The sequence below is a fragment of the Stenella coeruleoalba genome (genome assembly GCF_951394435.1).
Source record: "Stenella coeruleoalba genome assembly, chromosome: 13".
In the NCBI taxonomy this organism is placed as follows: domain Eukaryota; kingdom Metazoa; phylum Chordata; class Mammalia; order Artiodactyla; family Delphinidae; genus Stenella; species Stenella coeruleoalba.
This window is the reverse complement of record NC_137159.1, coordinates 54,082,677-54,097,206: the sequence shown is the minus strand read 5'-3', so window position 1 is coordinate 54,097,206 and position 14,530 is coordinate 54,082,677. Positions and strand designations below refer to the sequence as shown.

The following is a 14,530-nucleotide window of genomic DNA, read 5'->3' as shown; positions in this document are numbered from 1 at the left end:
TTAAAAGCTTTTGCACAGCAAAGGAAACCATAAACAAGATGAAAAGACAACCCTCAGAATGGGAGAAAATATTTGCAAATGAATCAACGGACAAAGGATTAATCTCCAAAATATATAAACAGCTCATGCAGCTCAATATTAAAGAAACAAACAACCCAATCCAAAAATGGGCAGAAGACCTAAATAGACATTTCTCCAAAGAAGACATACAGATGGCCAAGAAGCACATGAAAAGCTGCTCAACATCACTAATCATTAGAGAAATGCAAATCAAAACTACTCAGACAAGTACAGGTTTCTGGTAACTGACTATACTGCTGAACTGAATGAATAAGCATTTTCAGAACTCCAATGGAAAACTGATGAATTCATAAAAGTGCTAACAAGGGCTTCCCTGGTGGCACAGTGGATGAGAGTCCGCCTGCCGATGGAGGGGACACGGGTTCGTGCCCCGGTCCGGGAGCATCCCACGTGCCGCGGAGCGGCTGGGCCTGCGAGCCATGGCCGCTGAGCCTGCGCGTCTGGAGCCTGTGCTCCGCAACGGGAGAGGCCACTACAGCTAGAGGCCCGCGTACTGCAAAAAAAAAAAAAAAAAGTGCTAACAAAAGATCAAGATGAAAAAATATTAATTACATGAGACTGAGTGAACTGATGAGGATGATTATAATTTTTGTGACTTTCTGTTTGAATAAAAAAAAATCCCACAAGGAAAAAAGAAAGAAAACAGACACTTTTATACTTTGAGCTTCTTTAAAATGTTTTTAATAGCTCCTAATTCTGTTGATAGAATTATAATAATCTATAGGCAAATTTTCCTTTTAATCAGAAATATATAAAAGGAAGTAAGATTTCTGTGTAGCTCATGATCATTTGAAGAATTTGACACTATACTAAACTAAATAGCTCAACATGAGTGTTGTTCAAGATGAACTACTCCAGAACATCAATTAAATGTTTTTGTGTTTGGATCTACCTTTTAAAGTATATTATAAACTCAGCTATCTACTGCTTTCCAAAATCTAGACTTTTAAATGAGCCTCTAGCGTATTAGCCAAAAGTAATCCCCAATGCTGTAATAAACTATGTGTCTAAAATACCTATTTTGTCAAGTGATTTGAAAGGAAAACAGATGGTCAGGAAATTAAATGATAATATGTGATCGTTCAGAGAAACAGATTGGCTGAAAAAATTGCCTCTCGAAATGACCAATATCCTTTTCCATTTAAGTAACCCAGAAGATCAGCTTCTCTAACACTTGAGACTTAAAAGATCTCAGATTCTATGATTCTCACTCAGTGTTGGAAGAGACTATAGAGTGATGGTATCGAAAGCCAGTCCACAGACTAGTACTAGCCTATGACAAGCATTCTGTGTGAGCACTTTAGCCTGTCAGTAGTGAAAGGAAAAAGAGGAAAATGATGTGGTAAGTTTGTCATAAAGCTAAAATACATCCAGCTTTTTATAATTGAAATGTCATTTTTGAAATGATAGTGATAATAGATCTTTGTTTTTATTGTTTGTTTTTATAATGTTCTTAGCAAAGTTGGGGTCTTCAGACTTAAAAAAAAAAATTAAACCATTTAGGAAATTATAAAAATCTGGGCACCATTGCCTTAGATGCCAGTTCAATTGTCTACTCTTTAGAATATAAAGTACCTATGATAGAATTTCAATTATTTAATAAAAGTGGAATAAATTACTTAGAAGGTTCTTAGTATGACCCCACCCATCACCCCCAAGATTACTCTGAAAGTCTGGTCTTCAACTGTTTTCAATAGATTATTGCAGCGGTTTCTAGGCAGTGATTTTTTTTTCCCCCTTCCATTTTCATGACTATGCTGAAGCTTTCATTGAAGCTCAGCCTGCATCTATAGATTCTGAACTGTTTGTCAGTATTAGTAGCTCATAATTGTGATTTGTCATGCAGCACCTCTTACTGTTCTTATAACACTTCTGTGGTTTTAAAAAGTTATTTTGGTAGCAGTTCCTTTATCATCAGAGGGAACATTTTGCCTCAATAGGAAATTCATTCTGTGCAGACAGGCTGCAAATTCCCATGACATGGCAGGCTCATCTGTCAAAGAATATTTTTTATTCCCATTACCTCTTTGATTACATTCAGAATGCCCCAGTAATGCTGATGAGATCATTCTAACTCTTAAGAACATTTTCCTCATGTTTTTCATTATCTCCATATAACATAAAAAAGGTTTAACTCACAGTGAAATGATAGAGAAATCTCTGTTTTTCTCTTTGAGAAGTTGTTTTGGGAAGGAAGGTTCATATATAAATCTTTTAAAATATTTTTAAAACTAGCAGTACCTGTATTTATTTCTTAACTGAATGCTAATTTGCATGTATGACATTTACATATACTATGGGTTCTATTAGTGAATGGTTTATACACACAAAAAATTTTCTGTTTATTGTCAAGTCTACCTATAATGTACTGAAAGAACAGGAAATACTATGAATTATTGGTACATTTTTTAGTGAAATGTGGTGTTTTATGTGCCATAATGAGAACCAAAATAGGTAAACACTCGGCTATGTGATTTAAGAGCAGAAATATATAATTGATGCAATTAGATGCCTAATTGGCATTTTAAATGAAGTCTGTATTTGTGCATATGTAATTATAATTTGAAAATATTCTGAATATTTATCCTCTATTTTTCTCTGAATTACAGCACTATATATATATGCTCAGGATTTTATTTTTTATTTTTAAAAAACTTTTTATTATGAAAAATTTTAAACATTCACAAAAGTAAAGACAATAATATAATGAGCCCAATATACCCTTACCCACTTTAATAATCAAAGCATGCCGATCTTGTTTCATTTATGTCTCCATTCACCATTCTCTCCCCACTAGATTATATCAAATTAAATATCATCCTTTTATCCTTAATATAAATCATTTCATCTTTAGTTTCATCCATAAATTGTATACCAATAGTACATCTAAAATATTTTTTCTTGATGCTATCAAATATACAAAGAGTTCAAGTTTCCCTCCCTCTTGAGTATCTCAGTGTGTGTGTGTGTGTGTGTGTGTGTGTGTGTGTGTGTGTGTGTGTGTGTGTGTCTCTGTACATTTTGTTTGACTCTGGATCAAATTAAAATCCACACATGGTAATTGCATTTGGCTACTGTTTTTCCTGAACCTCTTAAACATAGTTTTCCTTCTCCTTCCTTTTTTATTTTCTTGCCAATCATATACAAAAGAAAGTGGGTCGTTTGTCCTGTAGAATTTTCTATATTGTGGATTATTCTGATTGTACCCCCTTGGGGGTGTTGCTAACAGGTGCCCCTAAATCGTTAGTTTTGGTATTTTAAGATTATCTTCCATCTTTGAATGTAAAGCTCAAATGTCTTCATTTCTCTGCTTCATTTGAGTAAAGTACTTCATTTACTTCATTCAAGGAAAGTCCAATTCCCAATCTAACTTTTTTTTTTTGTCATACCTGTCAATCCATTTTAGGTATTTTAGGAGAAAATTACATATAAGACGAGTGCTTTCCCACTTGTTCCCAACCTCAAAAAGAGAGATTAATCAACTAAAAAATTTAGCTTATTCTTACTTGTGGGTGGCATAGAGTTTCACTGAGGTGTACAAAGGCCATTTTAAGCATTTCGGTTCTTTGCAAGTGAGTCCTAATGTGGTCAAAATTCTTAATTACTAAGTGCTTCTTGACCATTGTATTTTTGTGGAATTCAGTTTCTGAAATTACAAAATGTGTTCTGATAAACCAATTCACTTGTCTTCCTAACTGTTCTAATTGAGTGTTTCTCTGCTTGCTGGGGAGGAGTAGGGGAGAAGATACATCCAGAAGGATGTATCAGGATTACCAATAAGACTTTTAATGCCCTCTACTCTTCTCCACCCGCCCCTGCTGAATTGAGGAATACGATTGCAGTGAAGGCTACATGGAATCATCAAACATCCATCAGTTGTGTTGGGGGTGGAAAATAGGTTGGAAACCACTGTCAACAGTGGTTGTAAGGCCACTTAAGAAAGGCCCTCGTGAGGAAGGTGCTGTATAAAGTTGCAGTGCGCCTCATTAACTTACAAAGACATCTTAGCCCAAGATGTTGACTATCAAGAAGACAAAAAGGTAAGAACAAATAATGGCCTCTCTTTCCCCACTAAGGAAGACTTGATTCACATACATAGAATAGATTAGGGATGAGGATACATTTCTGACTAGAGAAATGAGTTTATTCTTTTAGTGGAGATTTTTTGAGCATCTACTTGGTGTTGCAGTGTGCACATCTCTGAGGGAGAAAATGAATAACAATTCGAAGTGTCTCTGTCCCCTGAGAGCTTATAGTTTAGTTGAAGAGAAAAGGCACATTCACACAAAAGACTTAAATAAAAATGAAAGATAATATTTGATTAAGCATTAGGATTGGGGATGAAAAAGTTTAGGAAGCAGAATGAAGCCGAGAACAAGGGCCAAAGGATTTCTGAGGAAATTCGGGGCTTCTCCTATTTGGGAATGATTTTATCATGTGAAGTCGATGACTCTCTCCAAAAGCTCTTAAGCTCCCTCCATATTTATGATTCACACAAGAAAATTACCCAAATTACCAAAATCTACAGTTCCAGTGAACAAAAACTGTCAGTACAACCAAAATAATGTACCCTTTCAATTAAACTGACAAGCTACACTTGCAACGTATTTGCTAAAAATAAATGAAACATCTCAAAGTAAAAATAAGGTATGAGTAGTAAGCCCCGATTGCATTATTATTTAAGTGAGGGTGGCAAAAAACAGAGGTATTAACCTTTCTGTGTTGGAGATTCTATGGAGAATTGATGCAAGCTATGGCACTTTTTCCCCTGAAAGATAATTGTATTTATATACAGAATTTTGCACATATTTCAGGATTCATGGATCCCTGGAAGCTCACCCATCAACTCCAATTTTTAAGAATCCTGACATGTAAGAATAAAACAGAACTAAACTTTCTACTCCCCCTTAAGTGATGAGAAGGTTAGTAGGCTTAAAGCTACAAACATTTAACAAATTGGGTCCAAGAACAATGCTAGGTCCAGAAGGGTAATCAGAGCAAAAGGCAGATGGGCTTAGGGAGGGTGGTGGTCCTAGGATGTTATCTGAAGCTGGGTTTTCATATGTACCTGAAAGCGTAGTCCATGGTTCAGTTGAATCCATTTAAAGAGTGTATACTTAGATCCTTTAAGGAGAATACAGACGAATTTTGGCTAAAATTAGTAGTAAAAAAATGAAGAAATTGCAAAGTAAGTTACACTATCCCTAACAGACTTAATTTAAAAACTTGGGCTCTGAAGGACCCACATAAGGAGTTTAAATTATTTTCTTTAGCCCATTAAGCCTGGGTAACTTTCAAATAAACTGTACATGATGCCTCAGTAGTACCATATGTAACTTTCAAAGCCCTTTATTTAACTTTTATGTATGCGAATTGTGTTGAAAACTAACAGGAAGCTGTTGTCATTAAAATTATCAAAACTTGATATCACACAAAAAAGAAAGTTAATTCATAGGAATGATGATTCAGGAAATAGAATAACCAGTATATATTGTCGCTTTAAAGAGGAATAGCTGTCAACATATGTTATCAATAGTTAAAGTCTTCTAGAAAATTTCGAATAGCTCTCTGCCAATCAGTAAAGATAGCATCACATTCATCACCATAGCTTTAGTTGTCAGGAATGGTGTTTTGTTTGTTTGTTTGTTTGTTTTTTAATTTTGGCTGTGTTAGGTCTTCGTTTCTGTGCGAGGGTTTTCTCCAGTTGCAGCAAGCGGGGGCCACTCTTCATCGCCGTGCGCGGACCTCTCACTATCGCGGCCTCGCCTGTTGCGGAGCACAAGCTCCAGACGCGCAGGCTCAGTAGTTGTGGGTCACGGGCCTAGTTGCTCCGCGGCATGTGGGATCCTCCCAGACCAGGGCTCAAACCCGTGTCCCCTGCATTAGCAGGCAGATTCTCAACCACTGCGCCACCAGGGAAGCCCAGGAATTATGTTTTTATTGGCTAAAGGCAGTACTTTAAAAAAGCAGAGAAGAGAGTTAACTTTGAGGAAATACCGATTGTGGAATTTTATTTGTAGTAGTTTCTCTTACTCTGACTAGAAGGACAATTATAAATATATCCTAAAAAAATAAATAAATAAATAAATAAATATATCCTTATTCTTAAGACGAAATACTTATTTAGCAGTTACACAGCTGTGGAAGTATAGCATAGTACTTCACTAGTTCCTATTCTGTTAAAGGTCCATGAATAGAAAAAGGCTTACTTGCAACTGGACCAGTCCACCAAAAAAATTATTGAGATCATTGACCAGGTGCAGATGAAAGGTTGACTCAGGAGTTAGGTTCAAAGTTAATTGAGAAACATGTTTATTGCAGTCATGACAGGGCCTCAAAAGTGATTTTAAAACTCATTGAATTGATAACTAATAAGACTATTTTCATTATTGTTGAGCTTACTTTTTAATCTCTTCCTCTCTTTTTTCTCTCTCTCCTCCTTCCCTCCCCCCACCCTCTCTCTCTCTCACCCATTAACATTATTGGCTTTTAAAACCTAAATCAGGATTTCTTTAAATATGAATAGGTCTTTGTCAATCTATTATCTCTTCTGCCTGCATATAAATTTCTTCCATACGCATTATGTGGCAATAGGGGTAATGGTGAAAAGGAAAAAATGAATGGGTATAAGGATATTAAGAATCCATGGTTGTTTTACATTTACATAAGATTTCAGTGGGTCTATTTGGGAGCAATATAAGATTCTGGTATTTGCTATTATTTTAGTAACATAGCAGTGTCACTGATGTGAAATTTAACTCATGTATTTATTTTTATTTGTATAATGAGTATTTGAGTGTCTGTAGTATGCAGTGTACACAGCAGAACAAGCATACCAGTTATTAAAAGATTGAACTATTTCTACAATAGTTGGGAGATAGCACTGCCGTGGGTGCCATATCCCACCTTCCATGCTCTGAAAGTCCCAGACCCTCTTCCAAAAACCTCTAGATCTCCTTATGATCCAGTAAATAAAAGAACCATAAAAGACACAGTAGAGGGTCTTCAAGACTTTAGTGTGAAGGCCAGCATCGTTCTGATTGGGCAGGACCCCATGCTGTACCAGTTGTTAAAAGTAATATTTAAATCACCTGGGCTATATGCAAAACATTGTGTTTAACTCACCAGGGAATAAAAAGGTGAATAAGTCACATCTGTTCCCAAGGAGCTCACAGATGAATCAGTAGTAGCGGTTCTAAAACGGCTGACATTTACTGAGCACTTACTAGAAGCCTGAGCACTGTTCTAAGCATGTTTCATATATTATCTCATTAACCCTCACAATATCCTTAGGAATTTGTTTTATCTCTTTTACAGATGATAAAACTGAGGCATAGAAGGATTAAATAATTTTTCCAAAGTCATACAAACAATAAGAGGTGAAGCCATAGTACATATCAGGCAGTCTGACTCCTGAAAGGGCATGGGAGGATGTGTGTAGGGTTCTAATTTGCGCCTGCACTCCAGGTACGTTCAAGATGCTGGAGATACACCGGAGAACAAAACAGACCAAACTTTCTGCCTTCACGCAGCCTGTATTCTTATGAGCAAGATAAACAGGAAATAAGTAAATGAATAAACTATAGAGTATAACAGATGGTGAAAAGTGCAGGGGGGAAAAACGAGGCAGGGGAGGGGTGGGGTGTGCTGGGGAGGCATAGCTTGCAGTTTTAAATAGGGAAGTCAAGAAAAGCTTCAGTGAGGAGACATTTGAATAAAATGCTGAAAAGCCATGAAGGGAACAAGCCATTTGACTCTCCAGAAAGAAAAAATACTCCAGGCAGAAGGAATACAAAATGAAAACTCAAAGCCACCGGCATGTTCATAGAACAGCAAGGAGACCAGATGGTTGGTTGGAGTGAGCAAGGGGACAGTAGTAGCAGACTGGGTGGGATAGGAGACAGTAGTGGCAGATGGATCATGTAAAAGAAAGGGGCAAATTATTGGTATATGTGTATCCACATTGAAACATGATTCTGGGGAAGATGCAGAGACCAGATTAAAAAGGGTCTTGCAAACCATTTTAAGGAGCTTGACTTTATCTTGATGGCAGTGGGGAGCCACTGAAGAACTTTAAGCATAGCAGTGACAGATCTGGCTGCCATAAAGAGAATGAATTAGATGTAAGCGCAGACCCTTCAGGGTCAGGGAGGAGCAGTAATCAAGGTAAGATAATGATTTAGCACCTGATCTATGACTGCAGCCAGCCAAGGGAATAGAGAAAAGTATACAGATGGAGAGAGATTTAGGAGAGACTCAGTAGAACTTGGTGATTGCTTAGACATGGTAACCAAGAGCAAGTGAAGACTCCAGGTAATTCCCAGGTTTCTGCCTTGAGTAGCTGAATGGATGATGATGCCATTCACTGAGAAAAATTAAGTTTTTTTGGTATTTAGATGAGATGACAAAAATGGTTTGGGCATACTGCATTTGAGAGGTAATAGACATGGTCTGGGCAGGGTTTAGCATATAGATTAAAGACAATAATCTTGTCCACTTCAATTCTTGTTGGTATTTTAAAGTGCTGTAATGTATTTTTACAAACATACCCTAAGGTGCCTGTTTACATACCAACCTATTTTAGACCTATAAAAAATTTTGCATTTATCTGCCAAGCAATTGCTGTCCCGTGGAAGGAGAGCTCTGGTGAGTACCTGTCCCTTTGTTGTCTCTATTTCTAATATTCTGTAATCCACTTTAATTTGTCATTTGATTTTGATGACTTAAAGGCTTTTCAATCACAAGCCACGTATATACTAATAGGAGAACCTTCAACAATATTTTTTTTTGATTCACCAAAAAAGATGATCGTTTCTTGATCACAAACAGTAACATTTCTTGTCCTCAGCTCAACCTCATTATAACTATACATTTAAGCAAACTCAGATATCCTCTGAAATGAGTCACCTCATCCCAGGGTTCAACTGACATGAAGAATTACCTTATTTTAGTCAGAAAACCTTAATTAGATTAGGTTGGCCTTTCTGGACTTTATGTGTTGCTACATACAGGAGTCAAAAACCTTGATCTATGTATATCACACAGATCAGGAGAAGACCAATGAAAGCAGAAATGAACTCATGTTTCTGTATGCAGCTGCTTTGATGAAGACATTTCAAATAGAAACTGGAAAACCAGAAGCACAAAACTAAGGAGATAATAGCCAGTGAAGGGGAGAAGTGATTAATTCAGATCAGGAAAAAGCTGCAGAGCTCAAAGAGACTATGATGAAATTATTAGGGGCTATTGGAGATGTAATCCATATCTCCCTGTCACATATGTTCTATGTGATAGTACCGTGAATGTCATGGGAGAAAATTAATGCCTTACAATATAAACATGTTTAAACTTTATGAAAAATACCCACACAAAAGACTGATTTGATATATATACATTCAGAGATGGACAGGGAAATTCATCTGCTACATGGTGAGAGCAGCTGACAATCAGGAAACTCAAAGTTACATTCTAGCAGAATCTTTTATTAATATTGACCCATAATTGTGGCTCTGTAAAAGTTTTCATCTTATTCTATTTATATAGTGTCCTTTGTAATATGATAATGCATTTCAATTATTATTGTTGGATTGCAAACAAAATGCATCCTAGACATACATTCCTTAGATAAGGGAAAAGGCCCAAGCTCTGCTGCTCTCTGCTCTTGGGTAAAAAAATTTAAAAGAGTTCCACAATTTTGTTTCTTAAAAAAGAACAAATCGATGAAATTTTAAGTTCTATTGGGATGTTTTATAAAATTATATTATTAAAATTCTAAAAGAGTTTTAATCATAAAGATGGGAGGCTTGAGTGTGAGATATAAATATTAACATTTCTTTACTTTTCTCCAATAATTTATATTGCTCCCTGGGTCACTGAGCTGTATCTTAATTTTGAAGTTACCTGGAGTTCTACCTTGTCACAGCCTGACCTAATGTGTGTGGGTGAGTGAGGAAAACCACTTAAATAAAAAGAGTGTTGTGACTTTAAAGAATACAATGCATTTTCCCAGCATGAGCATTCATGATGTTTCTGCAGAAAGGGAGATGACATAGGACAAGGGATTACTTTGTTTTGATTAAGGATTGAATAAATGTTACAGTACCAGTGCTTTGTCTATACACAGGCAACAAATAAGTATGTGATTCTGAATTGCAAAAATGGGATAAAGGTGGCTTATATAAGAAGCAAATATAGCAGAAACATACAAATATCAAACTTTCCTTTATTCAGACATCAAGAAAGTATATCTGAGCTGTTCTTTTTATCTCATTCCTATTTCTCCCATGCAATGCTTTATATACACTTTTAATAGTTAAACTGCTTTTAATGGATGAATTTTCATTTAAAAGTAAAAAAAGATGTTCTTTGCTTCAAGCAGCAGGTGTGTTTTTAATCTTTAATAGGTCACCTTCCCAAGTGCAAGCAGGCAAGCTGTTATTGATCAAAGAGGTTTTGTTGGGTAGCTCTCAGATTATTGAGTGACAAACTTTATTGAATTTGACTTAACAGAAGTCAGAAGACAGCTGAAGCATAAGAGCTTGCACTGCCATCAGAGTCATTTTACGACAGCCAGGGAGCAAAGCTCAGAGATGGATACTGAGCTCTTTGCTGGCCCTTGGAGATTAACTGAACAGCCTTCCTACCAATTCCCAAGCCTGTCAGCAGAACCAATTAGATTTTCAACCAGTAGACAAGAAGGGTGGCACTTGGGGACCTTTTTGCTTTAGGTCGAAGGCTTTTCAGACTGCGATGAGATGACATTGATGATGACACGTTGAGCATTGGTTGGTTTTAAGACAAGTTAAATTAGCAGTCTTGAAATGATTCCAACTGTCTCCTGACTTCTCACTGTTGCCATATTCAGTGGATCCTGTCAGGAGCAAGTTGATGACTTAATAGTCTTTCTTGAGTGGATTTGAGCACTTTGGCTGTGTGTTTATGTGTAGTTGTCATGCTTAAAATATTCATATGAAGGTTTGAAATATTTATTTGAAGGCGCCTTCTGCAGAGTTCAGCAGTAAGGCTCTCAGTGCTTCTACCTACTTTTTATTTTATTTTATTTTTTGCTTCTTTAAGCAGTTATTTTGTACAACTACCTTTTATTCTATTTCATATATAATTGATGACAGTGTTTCATGTAGTTATTGATTACTTCATTTATGATAAAGTTAAAGAGCCTTTCTGACATCCTGCTTCTCTTCCAGACTACTGTATATTCAGGTCTGCTTACTTCTCATAATAGTTTGGGAACCGTGGGGATTAGGGAAGCCACCGTTGTTTTTACTCCATGACCTTTTATCCAAGAAACTGAGGCAGCTTTTAATGGAAGGGATATAAACACAAGAATGAAAACATGTATGTATTAACAGTGCAGTTAATCTTGTCTTAAATGATATAGACAGGGTATCTTTGAGAAGCTTCATTTTTGACCTTGGAAAAGTTTTTCAGGATACTTGTTTGAGGTATTGAAAATATCATTACTCAAGTCTGCATTTGCACTTAAAGATTACCGAATAGTCTTAACCTCTACTAACCTTAGAAAACTATTACGGGTGTACTTTTACATTATATAGATAATTGAGATTTCTGATTTAAAGTTTTTGATATTCAGCAGAGTTACGTGGCATATAACTCATTTACAATAATTTGCAATTTGTTGTACCTCTTCATTTTTATAAATGAGAATGATTTTAACTGATTATATTTGTGTAGGTACGTACATATGCATCTGCAAATGTGTGCATATTTATAATTCATATTTTGTAACAAAGTTATATAATTTCTACAGTTACATTCTGGTGTTATTAGTTGGTAATTGCTGACCCCTCTAAAGGGATGAAAATGACAATATTTTACATGTATAAATGATTTCAGGCTACTAGAGAACTCCTTTGCTGAATGAGACAAGGGCTAGCACCTTGGAGACCTACAGTAGTTAAGTCCTTTCCGTAGACCTTGATTTACAAACAGAGCACCTTTGGTGTATGTACTTAACACTGGATTTGGAACTCTGACCCTATGGTTTCATAGGTATACATTGCTTGGGATACAAGTTATAATGTGTGGGAAATAAACCTTTCAACATCAGATCATATTTTCAAATGGATTCTCCTTGCTGCTTTTTAAGATAGCCATGTTTGGTCAGAACCCCATGTAATCATCACCCAGTCCCAACAAGCAATAATCCATGGCCAATCTTGCCCATCAAAATCCCCATTCATAAACAAAAAACAAAAAAAACTTAACGTGAGCCATGGCCGCTGAGCCTGCGCGTCCGGAGCCTGTGCTCTGAAGCGGGAGAGGCCACAGCAGTGAGAGGCCCGCGTACCGCAAAAAAAAAAAAAAAAAAAAAAAATGTTGATACGTTTCTTTCCTTTTTTCTAAACACACACATTTCCCTCCTCAAAGCTGTTTTTATATTGTTCTTTGATGCTTATTTTTGACTCCTCCTCCTCCTGCCCAGCCAAGCTGAGCATTTCAATAGCACTCTCATCAGCACCCTTAAAACTCTCATCCCCTGACCCTCTCTTATGCTTACTCATCCAATCACCAACCACATAATAAAGCTAACAATTGGTTTTCTCTGCTCCTGCACTGCTAAATGCTGCTGAAAGAAAATGCATAAATGTTGATTGTACCATTACATTTATGATTTTCAGCCTCAGGTGACCCCGTGGTACCACCTGGTGATCAGTTTACCGATTCCCCACAGGAGCTATTTCAAATATGTACTTCTTTCCTCAATTCCCCAACCTTGCCTCTAGCCAATATCATTAGGCATAATAGATGACTTGGACTTCTGGTTCTCTGTGAAAGAGAGAGTCATGAGTTATATCAAATTTCCTTTCTTCCTCCTAATTTAAATATATCTTCATTAATCTTTAATTCCTAACCTCTGTCTCAAAATAAAAAGGTTCCTTCTTCCAACAAGGTTAATATTTAAAACCATGGACTCTGAAGCCAGATTGCCTGGTTTAGGATTCAGGCTCCACCTTTTCTTGACTGTATGTCCGTGGGCAAGTTTTTCAACTCCTCTGTGCTTCAGTTTTCTCATCTGTAAAATGAGAATTCTAGTAGTTCTTGTCTCTAGGGTTGCATACAGAATTAAGTGACTTAATATATGCAAAGTTCTACAAACAGAGGCTGGTGTCTGGCGCAGAAGATATCACAATATACGTAGTAGTAGTTTTTTTTTTCTTTAATCGGGGTATAGTTGTTTTACAATGTTGTGTTAGTTTCTACTGTACAGCGAAGCGAAGTAGAGTTCCGTGTGCTATACAGCAGGTTCTCATTAGTTATTTTATACCTATTAGTGTATATATATATATGTGAATCCCAATCTCCCAGTTCATCCTCCCCCCTTCTCCCCTTGGTGTCCATACTTTTGTTCTCTACATCTGTGTCTCTGTTTCTACCTTGCAAACCAGTTCATCTGTACCATTTTTCTAGATTCCACATATAGGCATTAATACATGATATTTGTTTTTCTCTTTCTGACTTACTTCACTCTGTATGACAGTCTTTAGGACCTAGAGGCTGTAGTAGTAGTTGTTATTGTTATCTTTCCAAGACTCTACCTGTGTTCCTGATTGTGATAAGTAGCGTAAAGAACAGGAGGAAGCTTCTTACATAGGTTGGTCTGGGAAGGCCTCTCTGAGGAAGTGACATTTGACCAGATATCTAATGGGTGAGAATAGTCTAGTCAAGTGAAAAACTTAAGAGAACACATCCTAGGCAGAGAAAACTAGTGCAAAGGCCCTGAAAGACAGAAATTGTTTGGTTTTTTGAAGAATGAAAGGAAACTAGTTAAAGCTGAAGTGTAGCAAGAAGGGAAAGAATGCCTCAAATGAACTTGGGGAGATGCCTGAGGCCAGCCAGCATCATATAGGAACCTAGCAGGCCACCATAAAGGGTATACATTTTATTCTAAGTACAATGGGAGGCCATTGAAGCGTTTTAACCAGAGGAACAGCATGATCTAATTTGTATTTTTAAAGATTACTCTTTTTGTTTAGATTGATTAGATTTAGATTAGATTGATTAGATTGATTGATTAGATTTAGATAGAGAATAGACTGTTTGAAGGGCAAGAATGGAATAGGGAAAGGTTGATAAAAGATTATTGCATTATTCTAATTGAGAGATGGTAGTGATTTGGATTGTGGTGGAGCAATTGTAATGGCATGAAATAGATGAATTCTAGATATAATTTGGGAATTCAAATGGGGACATGGTGATGGATTGGTTGTGTGAGGGGGATGGTGAAAGAAAGGTAAGAATCAAGTATGACTTTTAAGTCATTGGCTTGAACAATATGATAGATGGTGGGGTTATTTATATAAATCATTCTCTAGCAAAGACCACAGTCTCCAGGCAGGCAAAGGTAAAGATAAAGTATAATCCAAGATAAACTACAAAGTGACACATTTAGGTTTCAAAATGGCCTTGC

General features: G+C 36.6%; 1 protein-coding gene across 3 annotated transcripts in view; it reads left to right on the top strand.

The window, feature by feature from the left end:
• CAMKMT (calmodulin-lysine N-methyltransferase) overlaps positions 1-14,530 on the top strand; it is a 407,610-nt gene that overhangs the window by 250,549 nt on the left and 142,531 nt on the right. The gene's annotated exons all lie outside the window — the stretch shown is intronic.